This window comes from Geotrypetes seraphini, chromosome 3 (genome assembly GCF_902459505.1).
Source record: "Geotrypetes seraphini chromosome 3, aGeoSer1.1, whole genome shotgun sequence".
Lineage (NCBI taxonomy): Eukaryota > Metazoa > Chordata > Amphibia > Gymnophiona > Dermophiidae > Geotrypetes > Geotrypetes seraphini.
The window spans coordinates 92,262,797-92,280,104 of record NC_047086.1 but is presented as its reverse complement, the minus strand read 5'-3'; the positions used below and the strand labels follow the sequence as shown (position 1 = coordinate 92,280,104).

At 41.6% G+C, this 17,308-nt stretch overlaps 1 protein-coding gene across 5 annotated transcripts in view; it reads left to right on the top strand.

Moving 5' to 3' along the window:
- Nucleotides 1–17,308, top strand: part of KCTD21 (potassium channel tetramerization domain containing 21) — a 32,886-nt gene that overhangs the window by 4,825 nt on the left and 10,753 nt on the right. The window contains exons 2-4 of one of the 5 annotated variants that reach the window (XM_033936123.1): nt 6,725–6,931; nt 13,596–13,646; nt 16,101–16,187. The gene's annotated coding sequence lies outside the window, so the exon portion shown is untranslated. The other 4 variants (XM_033936122.1, XM_033936121.1, XM_033936120.1 and 1 more) reach the window with 4 other exon arrangements.

Genomic DNA, 17,308 nt, shown 5'->3' with positions numbered 1-17,308 from the left:
GAAGACAGAAAGACAAGAAGACAGGGGCAGGTGCACAGGGAACTGGTGTGGGGGGAGGGAATGCTGCTTTGGACAGACAGAGGGAGGAAGGGACACAGAAAGACAAGAAGAAAAACACAGGGGCAGGTGCACAGGGAACTGGTGTGGGGGGAGGAAATGCTGCTTTGGACAGACAGACGGAGGGAGGGACACAAAAAGACAAGAAGAAAGACACAGGGGCGGTGCGGGACAGCGGGAGTCGCGTCAGGAGGGATGCGGGATGCCGCAGAGGGAACTTTTCCAATGGGTGCAACTGGGCGGCTGTCAGGAGCCTCTGATCACGGGCAGAGCAAGGTAAGTGTATCATAGGGATAAGAAGGAGGAGTGGGGAGAAAAAGGAAGGGACGCCTACTGCTGGACAGGGGGAGAAGGAAAGAGGTGCTGATGGACGGGGGGGGTGAAGAAAAAGGAACGGAGGCCTAATGTTGGACAGGGGGAGAAGGAAGGTGCTGCTGGACAGGGGGGAGGTAAAACAAAGGGAGAAGGGCTGCTGCTGCATAAGGAGACCTGTGAAGGGGTGGTGGTGGACACAGGGGAGGTAAAAGGAAGGGAGAATGGACAGGGGGAGCAGGCAAGGGGTGGTGATGGACAGCCAAGGAAAAAGAAAGACAGAAAGAAAGCGGCTAAGGAGAGAGAGAGAGAGAGAGAGAAAGAAATATAGAGAGACACACACACATATATTCTAGCACCCGTTAATGTAACGGACTATAAGACTAGTATAATATATTCAACAGGGAAACCTCATTCACGCTTGTTTGTTCACATCACATTTAATTAGACCTGTTTATAAGAACTGGAATCACTTTTTCTCCAGGCTGTGGCCATTGTTGTTATATTTTGGCAGATTTAACCTTGTGTTCTTCTACATACAATTATGAGAACAGAAAATGAACTTTGAAATTGATATGAAAGAATGAAATGAAGAATGAAAAATTGATGATATATATGTATGGAGTTTTTTCAGACCAATGATGATATGGATGGCTTAGGATTCTGTGTAGTCCCGGCTGTCTGTGTATGAGGTCTGTTTTCTCCATTTTTTGTATACATTATTACTTTCTGTCTTGTTTGATTTATTTTTGATGAGATAGCGTGGAGAAAATTTCTGACAGGATTACTGAAGTTAAAGAAGAAATGGTTGGTCTGTCAAATCAATTACAAATATCCAATGCCAGAATGGATCAATTAGAAAAAAGAGTTGAAACAACGGAGGTGATTATGATTCAAAGTAAAACGGATCACCTGACTGTTAAAAAGCTGGAGAGTGATCTTGAAGACATGAATAATAGATCTCGAAGAAACAATGTGAGGATATTGGGACTCCCTGAAACAATGTGGAGGGAAATGATCCCATTACCTTTTTAGAAGATTTAATCCCTAAGTTATTAAATATAAAGTTTAAACTGCCATTTGAGATAGAGAGGGCTCATAGAATCTCTGCTCGTGCAGGGAACCGTCAGCCTCAGCTGTTAATCTTTAAAGTTTTAAGATTTCAGCAGGCCAAGCTGATCCTAAACTCAGCCAAAGAAAGAAAAAATATTCAGTGGCACGATTGATTTTGCTCAACACATGGCTAATTTAGAAAGAGATTTTTAGCCCTACGTCTGGAATTAAAGCATCTGGGAGCATGATATGGGCTCTTCTACCCAGTCTTAATGAAGGTGACTCATCTTAATAAAACTAAGTACAACGATCCAGACAAGTTAAAAGAATACATTAGTCAATGTGCTGAACCAATGAACTGATTAAAAGGCAGCAAAGTTCTTGATTTTATTTTTTTTTTTGCTAGTGTTTGTTTTTATTTTAATTTTATTCTCTTCAACACTGGCAAAAGGGGAATTGCTTAACGGTCATTATACAAAAGTGGCAGAAAGTGTAGAATTGCGATCCTGGGCTGAAACATACCGGGACACACACTATGGACTTTATACTTTATATTTCTGAGAGATAAGGTTCAAGGACATCTCGGATGAATTGCAAGTGGGGAGACCCGGGGAGCAGGAGAAAATGGTGAGCTGCAGTGTGTCTCAGTCCTAGTGTAGAAAGCGAGGATCGCACTGGGGTGAGAACTGAGACGAGACACAAATTATGTCTGGATATTGAGAGAGGGGAGCTTCAATATTCTGGATATGATTTTGTAACTGTCAGCGTTCAGCGATTTTGAAAGACTGTTGGTCTGTTGGAGGATTGTGGTCCTGGCTAAGCGACTGTAAACTACTTTTCCTGACGGGCTTTGTAGCTGGGAATCAAGAGATTGAGTTCCTGAGATGAGGTTGTTTGTTGTTCTTGGGAGGGGTGGAACCTTATTAAAGAGTCACATGATCGAGTTCCGGTGATGTGTTCACTCACTATTCTTTGGCGATGTGGAACATTAATAAAAAATCTTCAAGTCCTGGCTGAGCGATGTCAAGTTGTTTATCTTGAACGTGTGGTGTCTGAGAGTCACCTCATCATTTTCCTGCACTGGGACTTTTTACTGACTTCAGATGAGTAGGAAGAATCCAGCAAAAGTGGCACGTGAGTGAAGGGGAAGATAGAGCTGCCACCGCCATGAAGTTTGTTTACAATGAGACACATGGATTTGTATAATTGGCAGATCCTGTATGGTGAAGTTTATATTCTGTTTATCTGCAGTTGTTCTTTTACACTTGCCAGAATTTACTTTATTTTTCTGTATTCTAGGAACCATCAGCTTGATTTGGTTCCTGCTAATTATTTGTTACTTATTATTAAACATTAGTCTGAGCATTGTGCTATGGAAATTTGATGAACATGTATTGGTGATGATAGAAGTTAATATGATTCTATATCAGCTTATTTAATTGAAAGAGTATTTTAAGCTTAACTTGGCACTACTAATTTCAATAAATTGATTGGGGGTAGTAAGCTATGTAGTGATGATTTAAGCTAATGAGGGTAACAGGGTTAAATAGTTATATTAGTGATGTCTTGCATTTTAAGATTTCTTTTAATCTTATTTATTAAGGTGATTCAATTTGAATGTATGGTAATAAGAGCTGTTACTATACTAAATGATATATTTATGGAAAATATTATATGATTATTTACAGTATTAGTGACTTAACTAACTATGCAGGGAGAAATATATTTTAAGGGTAAAAGATTGCAAATGAAATTTGGGTTTAAATATAAAGGAGACTATCCATATATGCTTTATTGAGGATTTATATTAGACTAATATGTTTATTTAGGAAGGATTTTATATTCAAATATTTTATTACTGTATGCTAGGAATGGAGTGGTGGGGGGGTGTTTTCATTAGTCCATATGTTCGCATACAAGCTTTCATATGAGGAACTGGGATGGGTCAGGGAGGGAAGGGAGGGGGTTTAGGGGTAGGGAGTCTGGATATGCATGATTGTTTAAAATTAGGGTGAGTTGGGGGGGGATGAGGATATTTTCTATTGGGGACCCTGGATGTGGGGGAAAATTTTAATTAGTCATATGTTAAGTGGGAAAGTAAGAGAACAATTGATTGAATATGTTGTTAAATGGAAAAATGAATTTAATTATTCTCTTTAAATGTCAATGGGTTCAACCATCCAATTAAGAGGAAGAAAATACTTAATTTTCTAAAGCAACAGGATGCGGATATCTATTATATACAAGAAACACACTTATCCGCCATAGAATCGAGCAAGTTGGAAGGGGGGTGGGTAAAACATTGTTTTTTCACTCCTGCTGTGGGTAAGAAGGCTGGGGTAGCTATCCTGGTCCATAGGAAATGTTCAGCTGTATTTAATTTGATTTCTGCAGATCCCTCAGGAAGGTGGATTCAAGTGGATATGAGCTTGGGGAATAATATGCTGGCGCTTTTCAACATCTATGCCCCTAATTCAAATCTAGTTGAATTTTTCAAAACTCTTCAGAAGTAGATACTACTACTGGCTGCTTCTAATGTTGTAGTAGCAGGGGACTTTAATGCAGTTATGGATCCATTGCTGGACAAAAAAACCCAGTAAGATACTAAAGTCATTAGGATTAGATAACTTGGTACAATCCTGTGGTTTGAAAGATATATGGCGGATCCTTCATTTTGATGCTCGGGAATTTTCGTTTTGCTCCCATGTTCATAAATCATTCTCATGAATAGATTATATTTTTGTTTCAGATCAATTAGTACAACAAGTAACAAAAGCCACCATAGATCCAATTATTTTGTCAGACCATGGTGGAGTTTGGATTGAATTTAAGTTTGCTGAACAAGATTCTAGTAGACCTATGTGGAGATTTAATAATACATTGCTTGCGGACTCAAACTTTCTTGAAGAATTTCAATTAAAAATGAATTAATATTTCCAAATCAATGCCTCAGAGGAAATCTTCTTAGAAACATTGTGGGATGCTTTCAGAGCTACCATGAGGGGGCAAATCATTTCATATTCGGCACATATTAGGAAACAACTTAAAATGTAATTTTCTAATTTGGAACAAGATATTAAGGAATTGGAGTCAAAATTGGCTGTGAAGTGGAAACAAATTACTTTACAGGCCCTCTTAAAAGCTAAATAAATGAGATTTCTTCACAGTTGGCCAGGAAAGATTTGTTTTCTAAACAGGCTATGTATTATGGAAACTCGAATAAAGCGGGAAGATTAATAGCTAATTACCTTAAAGCTAAGAAAAGTAAAGTAAAAATTGTTGCGATTAAAGATGAGAAGGGAGAAACTCATTCTCATATTGGAAATATTTTAAAACAATTTTTGAACTTTTATAAAGCTTTATATTCTTCTGAGCCTTATTCAAATAAAGAACTAGAGGGTTTAGAATTTTTAAAGTTAATCAAGGGACCAAAAATTCCCGAGCATATAAAAGGAAATGCTGAAGCGCCTATATCACCGAAAGATTTACAAACAGCATTGAACCCTTAGAGTTGGATCCGCTCATAGGCTCCCTGCGCTAAAAAACGCTGTTGCGGTTTAGTAAAAGGGGGCCATAGTGCAAAATATAGACAGCATATATAAATTCTCAAAACGGACACATTTTGATCACTAAATTGAAAATAAAATCATTTTTCCTACCTTTGTTTGGTAGTTTCATCAGTCTCTAGTTGCACTTTATTCTTTTGACTGTGCATCCAATATTTCTTCCCTTCTTTCAGCCTCCTGTATGCTTACTCTCCTCCAGACCTCATTCCCTCCAACTTTTTCTTTCTTTCACCCTGCCCCTTCTTTCTTTCTCTCTCCTTGTCCCCTTTCTTTCTCTCCCCATGCCCCTTTCTTTCTGTATGTCTGTCTTTCTCTCTCTCTCCTTGCCCCATTTCTTTCTTTCTTTGTTTTACCCTGCCCCTTCTTTCTCTCCATGCCTCCTTTCTTTCTCTATGTCTGTCTTTCTCTCTCTCTCCGTGCCCCATTTATTTATTTATTTCACCCCGCCCCTTTCTTTCTTTCTCTCTCCATGCCCCCTTTCTTTCTCTATGTCTGTCTTTCTCTCTCTCCGTGCCCCATTTTTTTCTTTTGTTCTTTGTTTCACCCTGCCCCTTTCTTTCTTTCTCTCCATGCCCCCTTTCTTTCTCTATGTCTGTCTTTCTCTCTCTCCGTGCCCCAATTTTTTCTTTCTTTGTTTCACCCTACACCTTCTTTCTTTCTCTCTCCATGCCCCCTTTCTTTCTCTATGTCTGTCTTTCTCTCTCTCCGTGCCCCATTTTTTTCTTTCTGGCTCCCTGTCCCCCCATTTCTCTCTTTCTTTCTCCCTGCCCTCCCCCATGCCACTGCCATTGGGAAACATGCTGCCACCGCTACCAGGGAATAGGATGCCACTGCCGCCATCGGGAACAAGCCGGCGCCGAGTTCTCCCTGCTTCTCTTCCTTGCGGAGCCGACCAAGTCTCGCCACCCAACATCAATTCTAACGTCAGAGAGGACGTTCCGGTCCAGCCAGGCAGCGATTGGCTGGCCCAGAACGTCATCTCCGATGTCAGAATTGACGTCGGGTGGCGAGAGTTGGTCGGCCCCGCGGGAAAGAGAAGCAGGGAGATCTCAGAACATGGCGCCAGCGGCTTGGGGGAGGGCAGTGAGAAGGGAAGGGAAGCAGATCGGGCACCCCTGCTGTAGACGAGCTGCGAGCCACACTCAAGTGGCTAAAGAGCCACATGCGGCTCACGAGCCACAGTTTGCCGACCACTGCCCTAGGGAGAACACTGGAGGGTGGCCAGCTGTACACCCCTTGGGACGTGCACCCGGGGCGGACCTCCCCCCCCCCCCCTTGGTACGCCACTGGGTGGGTGAACTTATGCTCCAGCTACAAATATGAAAAAATGAATGCTGAGATTTAGGGGCATAGTAATGTATTTAATTTAATGTGGGGCCCATTGGCATCTTTTATTGCTTCTATATAGTTGTCATTTCCCTTTAATTTTTGTCTGATTTCCTTACACATCCAGGGTGGGAATGTATTACTAGTTTAAATAAGAGTGGATTATTTGAAGGCTAATTGCATTTATATTATTGATTAAGTAAAGGGGGTGGGGGAAAAGATACTTTTTAATATTTGTAAGTTCAAAGTTGTTAAACGTTCAGATTCATATGTATTGCACTGTTATATAGATTTATATATTAAAAAAAAAAAACACTTCAAGGCAAAAATATTTTCAAGCACTTAAGATGCCACATTAGCTACAGAGGAGCAGTTTGCAAGCATGTAACCAAATGATTTTTTCTTGGAAGGGTTAAAGAAATTAGAACAACAAAGCCATAAATGTGTGGAGCTTGCAGTTTCTTTGTACAGCCAAGGACTTATCAGCACCCCTTCAAAAGCCTCGGTGTGCCTAATAAACTCCGGCTCGGGAGCTTCTACCTTGGAGATTTTCTAAAGACCGGTCCTGGCGACAGCCCTGCCTCCAGCACCAACTAGACAACCCCTTGGGGACTCAAGTAGGTGAAAAAGCACACACACCATTTACAGGCTATCCCTTCCGTGGCCATCTGATTCCTCTCAAACCCAGATCCTCAGCCCCATTCCAGCATCTCTCCCTCATTCTCAAACTCTTCAGTCCCGGGACCCGCCTTCTGGCTTGTCTTTGAGTTTGCCAGCTGTCGCGACTTCCTGTTTCCAGGCAGGACGGGATGCGGCCGAGGGAGAGAAGTTGCGTCAGAGGGGGGCGGGGCGCCGAAGGAAAACTGGGGGGGCGCTGGCGAGGGACTTCAGACATGAGTTTGCAGGTAGGGTTCTGGGGTGTGGGAGCCATGGACGGGGAGAGATGGCGAACCAAGGAAGAGGAGGGTCGCTTGACGTGTGAGAGTAGTTAAGTATCTCTGTATTTTTTTTGTTTTGTTTACCCTTACTGGCTAATGTCTGGTTCTTTGCATGCTACCTTTATCGTTCCTGTTGCTGCTGTCTAGGCATTCTACACACGTTTTTGCGCTTCAGGAGCTGGGGGGGGGGAGGGTAAAGGGAGTTCAGCACCCTTCAACTGGCGTCATCTACTGTGGAAGATTGGTTCCTGCTAAAGATGCTAAAATAACAAAAGGAAAATGCCCCCTTTTGAATTATTTTGGAGTACTGGGTTTCTTTTGCTAATGTGGGAAAAGTCTTCATTAAGGTTGTTTGGGGGCCGCAGAAATGCAAATTAAGGCTATACACACTTTTAAGCAGGTCAGGAATTTTACTGTTCTGATGCAGATAGGTTGTGGTTATAATGCTGGCTGTGTGGACCATGGAGAGGTAGATTGGCTTGGGAGGGAAAGATACAATTAGTGCTAGGTCTGTGATAAACAGGCTGCTATTTTTGACTTTCTATGTACATTTTGTCCTCTGGGTTAGGGAATTGGTTGCTGCACTAGAATAGGTAGGAGAGGAGGTGAAGTATTGAAGGCTTACCTGGAGTAACTGTAAGAATGTGTTCTCACTGCTTGCAGGGTTGTTGGTTTTTGTTTTATTTTTATAGTAAATGTGTAAGCATTTCTAGGAAGGTAGGGGCTGGGACTATCTTAAATTGGAAGACTGGAACGTCCACTCTCGCATCACTCACTTTCTCCTAATAATACAGTCCAGGCTACAGTGTAAATTCTGAACCAAAAGGTTTACTGTAAGTTAAGTTCTTCAGGATAAACTAGGGACAATGCTTTGTAATGATTATGTAGAAAATCTTAATCGTTTAGTTACATTTTCCTTCTGGACATTATCTGTGATTGATAGTCCCAAACTAAGGGCTAGATTCACTAACCCTCCGATCCGTGTGCGATTGGAGGTAGGCCAACCATCTGCATGCAAATGGGGGTGATCGGAGGCATGTCCCCAACCGACTGCATGGATCGCTAAAGCCCTGACAGAAGTGACAGGAGAAACAGCCTCCTGTCACTACTGTCAGGGCTTCTGCCGGCTTTTTTAATTCTTTTTTTTTTAAATTAACCCCCCTCCCAACGAGTGACCCGAATCCCCCAAAAAAATTTGCCCCGCAGCCGCGTTTAGTAAAATTATGGCAGGAGGGTTCCCACTCCCTCCTGCCATATTTAGAACTACTAACCCCCCCCCAACAAATGCCCCTAACCTCCCTCCCTCCCTCCCAGAACCCCCCAAAAATATTTGCCCCGCAGCCGCATTGAAAATAATTATGGCAGGAGGGATCCCACTCCTTCCTGCCTCACCCCCCCCAGACGCCAATCCCTGATTGGCTGAGGCACCCCAGCCCTTCCCAAGGGAGGAGCCCGAGGCGCCTCAGCCAAACAGGGCCTTAGGCCCCACCCCATACATCACATGATGCACCGGGGCATGGCCTAAGGCCTCAGACTCATCACGGGAGGCATTGGAGCAGGAAGGATTGAGCACCCCTCCTGCTCCGTTAAAGGTACAGGGAGGGGTGTGTGGAGGGTGTGGCACCAGGGAGTTGGCATCCCTCCTGCTGTTGCGTTAACTTTTGGGTGGGACCGATGGCAGGAGGGAGTGGGAACCCTCCTGCCATAATTTTTTTCAACACGGCTGTGGGGCAAATTTTGGGTAGGGTTCGGGGAGGGGGGATTAATAGTTTAGATATGGCAGGAGGGAATGGGAACCCTCCTACCATAATTTTAAAGAGCCCGAGTAAGGTACGGGGAGGGGTAGGCCAGGCCGATGGTGGTTTTACGATGGCAGGAGGGAGTTGGCATCCCTCCTACCATATTTGTGGGGACTGGGTGGGCCGCGTCGGGCCCCATGGCAGCGGCGGTGGATTTAAAACCACGGGCTTGCTCTGCTATAAAGCATTGCAAGCCCGTGGTTTTAAAGGGCAGGAGAGTCAGCCAGGATAGAAGTGACTGGTCTTCAGCAGTCGCTTCTTTTCTGATCGGCAAGCCCAATCGTTGTTGGCTAAAGTGTTTAGTGAATCGCTGCCCTCCCAAATTTGCATGCCATTTCCCTCATTTGCATGCACAGATCAGGAGGGAATTGCTAAACACTTTAGTGAATCAGGCCGGAGGGAAATCTGCTCGCTAAGGGCTTGCAAATCGATCGGTACATAATCGGTTTGCTTTGTGAATCTAGCCCTGTGTTCCCTCTAAGCTGAGCACATGAGCAATTGTTCATACATTCTAGGAGTGTAACTCACAAAAATACTTGCAAATCTGGAAAATTGTTGGTTTTTAGAACTTGTCGCTCACATGAGAAAAACTTTGCATGCACCTGGTCAATCCTTAGAGGGAGTATTCGTCCCAGAATAGGCTTTTTATAGTTTTATACACTCTCTCAGGGTTGTTTTTCCCAGATAAGTGTATATGTAAGTTCTTAATCCAGATCCAGATTACTCGGAAATACAGTCTCAAAATTCCATCCAAAACAACTAGAATCAACAAAGTCCTGACTAAGCACTATTCTATAAAAGCACCATTTTATAGAATAGCACTTAATCTAGAATTACATTGACAGTCACTGGAAGGAAATGAGAGGATAAACCAGCCCTTAAATTTTCTTTGCATTTAGAAACCAGGCCAGAAAGAAGTCAGTCAATAAGACCTCCCCTCCCCTTTGTCTCCATTGAAGAGAGGAGTGGGGAACTCTTTAGATCCTGATTTTATTAAGGCTGTTTTTACCATTCCTTGTACAAGGGAATGCTTAATAAACCATGCCCTTAATAGATCCCTGCAGGCTACTGGTAAAAAGGCCCAGACTAGCCCACCCCAATGATCACTCATATTCTTTATCTGTGAGCCTTTTCCTCCCCACTGTCTCCCTTACTTATCCCACCATCACCCCCACCACCATGCTCTGCCCTTTCCATCAAGCCAGTAGGAACTGTCTTGCACAGTGTGGCTGTGCAGGAACTATTTGTGGTAGACTTAAAACAATATAAGTTCCTGAACCACATGATCCATTTGCACCAGAAATGCCAAGGGTGGCCCATACCATAGCTGAAGACTTACCACTGCTATGCTGGAGATTGTATGCCAATAAGTGAGGTTTTTCTCATAGTCCCCAGCCTTGTCTAATACCAGTTCTGGCAGTTGCATACTCCAGAAACTGACAAATTCCACTCAATAAATAAAAAATAAAATTATTTTTCCTATCTTTATTGTCTGGTCATTTTATTTTTCTTATTTGTGTTGATCCCAGTATCTGGTTTCTTCTTTCCTCTTTCTTCTCTTAACTGTCTTGTGAGAGTCTCATTGTCCATTTGATACTTCTTTTCTATTCATATCCAACGTCCATCATCTTCTCTCTGCATGCCTATCTATGTGATCCAGCATCACCCCTGTGTCTTTGCCCCTATTTTCCCGCCATGTTAAATTTCCCATCTCTGTGTCCCTATGCCCCATGTGTGTTGGCATCGCTCCCTCTCTACCTTCCTTCCTGTCTTCCCCCCAGGCCACCATCTTTCCCTATCTCTTCCTCCCTCTGTCCCTAATCCCATGGTACCAGCAAGTGTCCCTTACTCCTGTTTTGTCTTCCCTTTGCAGATCCAGCACGTCCTCTTCATTCTTTCCCCACAGATCCTAACATATCTTTCTCTCTCTTCTCCATCCTGGAAGCTCTTCCTTCCCCCCGAATCTTGTTTGCTCTTCTAGCAGTTCTTTTTCTCCCCGACCCCATCTAGGCTTCTTTTCTGACAACAATCCTGTAATTTTTCTTTTCTACTATCATCATATTTTCCTTTCTCCTCCCCCATATGCAACATTTCTCTCATCTCTCTTCTCTTTCCCTCCTGTGGTTCTAGTAGTTTTCCTTACCTCCTTTCCAGCACTTCCTCTCCTCTGGGTCCAGTGTTGCCTTCCTATCTAATCTTTGGTTTCCCGCCTTTTGTCCTTCAAACCTGCGGTATTGGCACTGCATACAACTGGTTCTTTTCGGCCACTTTGAGGATATCCCTCTGCCACATTCTATCCATACTGTAATAGGAAGGTGCCACAAAGGGAAGGATCTCAGGGTTGGCTAGAGTCTGTTGTAATTGCTGCCTGCAGTGTCAATAACAGCTTTGTAGGGCTTGTGTGTGTTTTTTGTTTGGGGTGGGGGGAACCATGGTTAGATAGGAAGGCAATGCTGGACCTAGAGGAGGGAAGGGGGGCTAGAGAGAAGTATGAGGGAATTTTGGATGGGGGGGAGTGTGCCGTAAAGAAAGCCAGATCACTGGAGAGCAGGAAGGGAATTGGTGCATGAGATCGGGCCCCTTAAGCATATGAGCGTGTGACTTGGCATGCCTATTACATACAGCCTTGTGATACAGGGAGCAGGAAGTTCTTGATCCAGCAGTGGTTGTGGCAGCAGCCAAAACAAACAAACCAAATAACTACTCAGAGAAAACAAAAAATACGAGGCACCTGAGAGAGAGAGAGACTTCTAGTTGCCATGGTTTCCTAGACCCTGTAATTTGTCCAACTTTTGAGCTACAGAGATTAGGACTCTTGAGCTTGGAGAAGAAATAGCTGAGGTTTTGTTTTTTGTTATAAAATCAAGAGTGATGTAGAACAGGCGACTTACAAATCAGTTAGAGCAGTGGTCTCAAACTCAAACCCTTTGCAGGGCCACATTTTGGATTTGTAGGTACTTGGAGGGCCGCAGAAAAAAATAGTTAATGTCTTATTAAAGAAATGACAATTTTGCATGAGGTAAAACTCTTTATAGTTTATAAATCTTTCCTTTTGGCTAAGTCTTAATAATAATATTGTAATTTATAGCTAAAGAGACATATGATCAAGAAACTGTTTTATTTTACTTTTGTGATTATGATAAACATACTGAGGGCCTCAAAATAGTACCTGGCGGGCCGCGAGTTTGAGACCACTGAGTTAGAGTATAGACTAGGGAGATACTGAATGAAGTTGCTAAGAAGTGTATTTAAAACAGATAGTGAAAATAATTTTTCCCCTTAGTCCATAATTAAGTTGTGGAAATTGTTCATGGAGGATGTGATAAAAGCAATATAATTGGGCTTAAAGGACTGGATAAATTCCTGGAGGACATACCCATAAACAGGGAACATTATATTTATTTCTAGATGTAAGGAGTTTGAAATCTTTATGCTGTTTGGGATGCTGTCAGGTACTTGTGACCTGGGTTGGTCACTGTTGGAAACAGGATGTTGAACTTGTTGAATCTTTGATCTAATCCAACATACTGTAATAGTTCTTTACATTTTATGAGGCAAAATAACTGGGGATTATAAGATGACCAAAGGACCCAAATCTTGGGACTAGCTGGACAAAGGCATGGGAACTCTGTAAATGGCATCTAAAAAGATAGGCACCTATAATATAGAAATTTATCTCTTGTCAATCACACTTAGGTGCCTATTACAGAATCCCACTTAACTTAAAACTTAGGTGCCTATAATATAGGCCAGGGTTTTAAAGGCCTACATTATTTTTTTATTTTTTATTTATTCAATTTTCTATTCCAGGGGTCCCCAAAGTCCCTTCTTGAGGGCCAAATCCAGTCGGGTTTTCAGGATTTCCCCAATGAATATGCATTGAAAAAGCAGTGCATGCACATAGATCTCATGCATATTAATTGGGGAAATCCTGAAAACCCGACTGGATTCAGCCCTCTAGGAGGGTCTTTGGGGACCCCTGTTCTATACCATTCTCCCAGGGGAGCTCATAACAGTTTACATGAATTTATTCAGGTACTCAAGCATTTTTCCCTATCTGTCTTGGCGGGCTCACAATCTGTCTAATGTACCTGGGGCAATGGGGGGATTAAGTAACTTGCCCAGGGTCACAAGGAGCAGCGTAGGTTTGAACCCACAGCCTCAGGCTGCTGAGGCTGTAGCTTTAACCACTACGCCACACTCTCCCCAAGTCCCTCTTTGCCCCTAAACAAACTTACTGTGGAGTTAAGCGCCTATCTTTTGTAGAATTGTGCCTAAGAAGATAGGCACCATCTCCCAATTAACTTTTATTTTTTTCAGTTATGACCTTAACACTCATAATTGAAGCCAATTTACTAACTGTTAGGCATCTATTTATTTAAGTGTCTATCTTTAGGTGCCTCTTATAGAATTTCCCCCTTGTTGCTTTTGAATTGCTGTGTAGAGCTGTGAAAATGTGACAATTGCCATAGTGTCTGCAGACTAGTTCTTGAACTTCCTAGTTTTTTTATATCTAAAAATTAACTAAAAATTGTTTATTTTAGAGACACTGTCCTGTAGAGAAGAGGAGGATAAACACTTTATAGCCTTAAGAAGTAAGTGTATAACTTTATTATAAAATCAGAATGTGATGAATAGGCATTTAAATCCTGACATTCTTGTATGTTTCTTTGTGACATTCAAGCATTGTACTTTGGAACCTAAGTACAAATGGGTTTTGTATTTTTTTTATGGTGGGTAGAGTAAGTTCTCGGAGCTGGCTTTTATTCGTTGGTGAAGCCAAAGGGATGGCATTCATAGCCCCTTGAATATAAGGATCGAGTCCAAACCATTAGTGATTACTAATACTGTTGTGGGCAAAAAAAAATTTTTTAAGTTTTTTTGAAAGGTTTTAAAAATAGTCCTTTTCAGTCTGCTTTTAATTAAATGGGTTTGTTATACAATTTCCCTCTTTTTCTGGAGAGATCTTAGGCATCTGAGATGACAGGTGGGGGGAACAACAATTTTGTTACTCTTAGCCTTTTTTACAGTATTTCCTCAACATCTAGTATGTGGATTTTTGTCTCTGAATGTTTATTTGTAACTGTGGTAATATAAATAAGGGCAGGCTTGGAGCCCAGGTACGACAGAGACACACAGCAGTTGGGGGTAAAGAAAAATAACTTTTATTAAAGCTGTAAGATTAGCGGTCTTGTTCCATTTAGGGGTAGGAGGAAAAAGGCCTCATTAAACTATTCCATAAATACATAAGAATTGCCGCTGCTGGGTCAAACCAGTGGAAAAAAACAAAAGGAATTGACCCCAAGATATCCACAGAGAAGAAAATCAAGAGAAAAAAAAAAAAAAAAAAAAAACTCTGTGGAGTGACGATGTTCCTAAAAGTTCCAAAGTTACTCCAAAATCATCCATATAAAAATAAATTCATCCACATAAAAATAGGTTATCCACATAAAAGCCTTAAAGGACCTAGTCTATTAGGGATACAGGACCCAACACGGTCCGTGTTTCGATAAAAAGTCTTCTTCAGGAGTCCCTGGGGGTCCTATAAAGGTGAATACATGGGAAACAATTGTGTGGTGAACCGGAAGTGAGACTGGATTGCGGCCCTCAAGGAGGGACTTTGAGATCCCTGTACTAGGACAACTTTATTGTTGACATGGGTGAGGAAGATAGATAAATCTTTAATAATGAAAGCTTATTTTCAAAACAAAAATGCAAAATTCTGTGGTGATAGTTCTAATTTTCCCCGATGTGGATTTTAAACCAAGAGTTTTGGTCCTGGAAGCCACATTTTATCTTACGTTTCTATGTAAATGTGTTTTGAAATTTAAAGATTGTGAATATATATTTTGGGACTTTGTACAGCTTGAACAGTTTTTGCAGCTTCATGAATCTAGTAATTAGTCCCCATTTGACTTAAATAGAATTGAAGTTCAGAAATAATTTTATGCACCATTGATAATTGATTTTAAATCATGATTATTTTTTTCCTGTTATTTCCTTAACTATGATCAGGATTACTGCTCCTATGATGTGGGCTAGAGGATATAGTGACCAATTTGGTGTAAAATTATTTTCCTTACTTTTTTGTCTTTAAATTCCTTTCTTTGTTATTATTTGTATAATAATAATGTTTAAATTCAATTTTAAAAAAGAATATTTTGTTGAGTGAATAACTGTTTTACAGGCAAAACTGTTTGATATGGCACTATTTCAATGCGTGTTGAAGATTATTCACATCTCAGCTTCTTGAAGCAGCCTTGTAAAACACAGCCTGTGTAATATGCTGATCTATGAGCACATAAAATCAAGTTCTGAATCACTTGAATACAAAAAATAAGTGGAGAAAAATAGGACCTTAGCACAGTCATTGGTCTCTTTTAAAAAAAAAAAAACTCTACCAAAAAGTACAATACTGTATACTCAATTCTTCAATAGCAATATATATGATATCAAGTCATTTGTTATACTGCAGCAAGGTACTTATCCTCATAGCTGCCTGGGACGGTTAACCACAAGTGTACATAGACATTCCACTGCTGGTAGTCATGTCGCAAACAATTCTACATTGAGGAGGACAATTAAAACAAAAAGCTTCAGCCAGACCTTTTTTTTTTTTTTTTTTTAATTAGGATTTTATATACCGCCTATCAAGGTTATCTAAGCGGTTTTACAATCAGGTACTCAAGCATTTTCCCTATCTGTCCTGGTGGGCTCACAATCTATCTAACGTACCTGGGGCTATGGAGGATTAATTGACTTGCCCAGGGTCACAAGGAGCAGTGCAGGGTTTGAACCCACAACCCCAGGGTGCTGAGGCTATAGCTTCAACCACTGCACCACACACTCCTCCTGACAGCAGCCCTGTTTTACAACAAGCTATATCAAGGGCTCTGGCCTCCTCTTCTCACAGATACATTGATCATAGCATCTAAAGTATAACTGTGTCCCAATAGCGACTTACCGGTACCATGAACCATGGGTTCTGGAAGCAGCATTTAAAATCGCCAGCCTGCTAAAAGTGATAAATGTTTTGAATCGTTTTTTAGGGGGATCCTTGAAAAAGCCGGTTATTGTGAAACATGTTGGATCCACTGCTTCCAGGTCGAATTTGGCAGAAGATGAATTTAAGCTAAGTATAAAATCCATCTCTTAAAATATAAATTATTATATCTTAAGAAAAATGAAAGAAATATAAAAAGGAATTTTTTAAGGCCGATGAGGAACTTATGACATAGTAGTTCCCACTTGATAAAATTAAGTAGTCAAGGCGGAGGAGGTGTATCCGAGGCCTTTTTATAAAAAGTTCAAACATTTAAATGTTGAGAAAAGTTGTAATAAGCTGAATATCTTGATATTTTCACTCGGTTGCTTGATTGAGAATTAATGTTTACACAACCTTCCGAGTAAAATAATTTAAAATTTTGAGACCATCTGTCGGAAGAACTAACATACTTGGCACACAAAGTTGGTGAATATGGGACTCTAGGCAAACAGCAGTAAGTGGCCATCCCATATACTATGCCGCTGGCAGGTTATGAGACCATGAAGAGGGAACACTAAAAACATATATGGTGCACGAAGACAGTGAATATGGGACTCACTCCATACAGATACATCCTCAGAGATATCGAGGGTGGAAATTCAGCTTTTAAGACACGAGCGGTGATGAAGTGGTGATGTCCTCCTTGGAACAGGACTCGCACAATTCAACACATTTTGATCAACCAAGGGACACCAGAGCTGCTGTACTCCGCACCAAATACCAGCATAGGGCAGTAAGTGGCCCTGACCCCTGATTCCTCCCATGCAGGTACGCTAGCGCCAGAGAGTGGGAGGCTCCATTGCAACTAGACAAGCAATAAGAATAGGGGTAATGGGAAGATTCTCTAAAGACTCTCACCCCATTGCATATCCCACACTTGCTTGTCACTATACTTGTTCATGTGGCACCTTTGTCTTGCGTTGTCTGCGCCTTGTTAGTAGCTCGTAAGCATTTGCTTGCACGCAGCATGTCTCTGAAATGCTAAGGAAAACCAATGGTCATCAATGCTGCAAATGTTTCTAAAACTAAACATGCATTTCCTTAGACGCACTATGTGTGCACACCGAATGACCGGCCTCATGTTTACAGACATACATACACCTATCCCATCTGTATCATAAAACTTTGAAGTTATGTAGCCTCACAATTCCAACCTAATTCGCTGGCAATGTTCCCATGTTGCACTTATCTTAACTCACAACCAGAAATGAA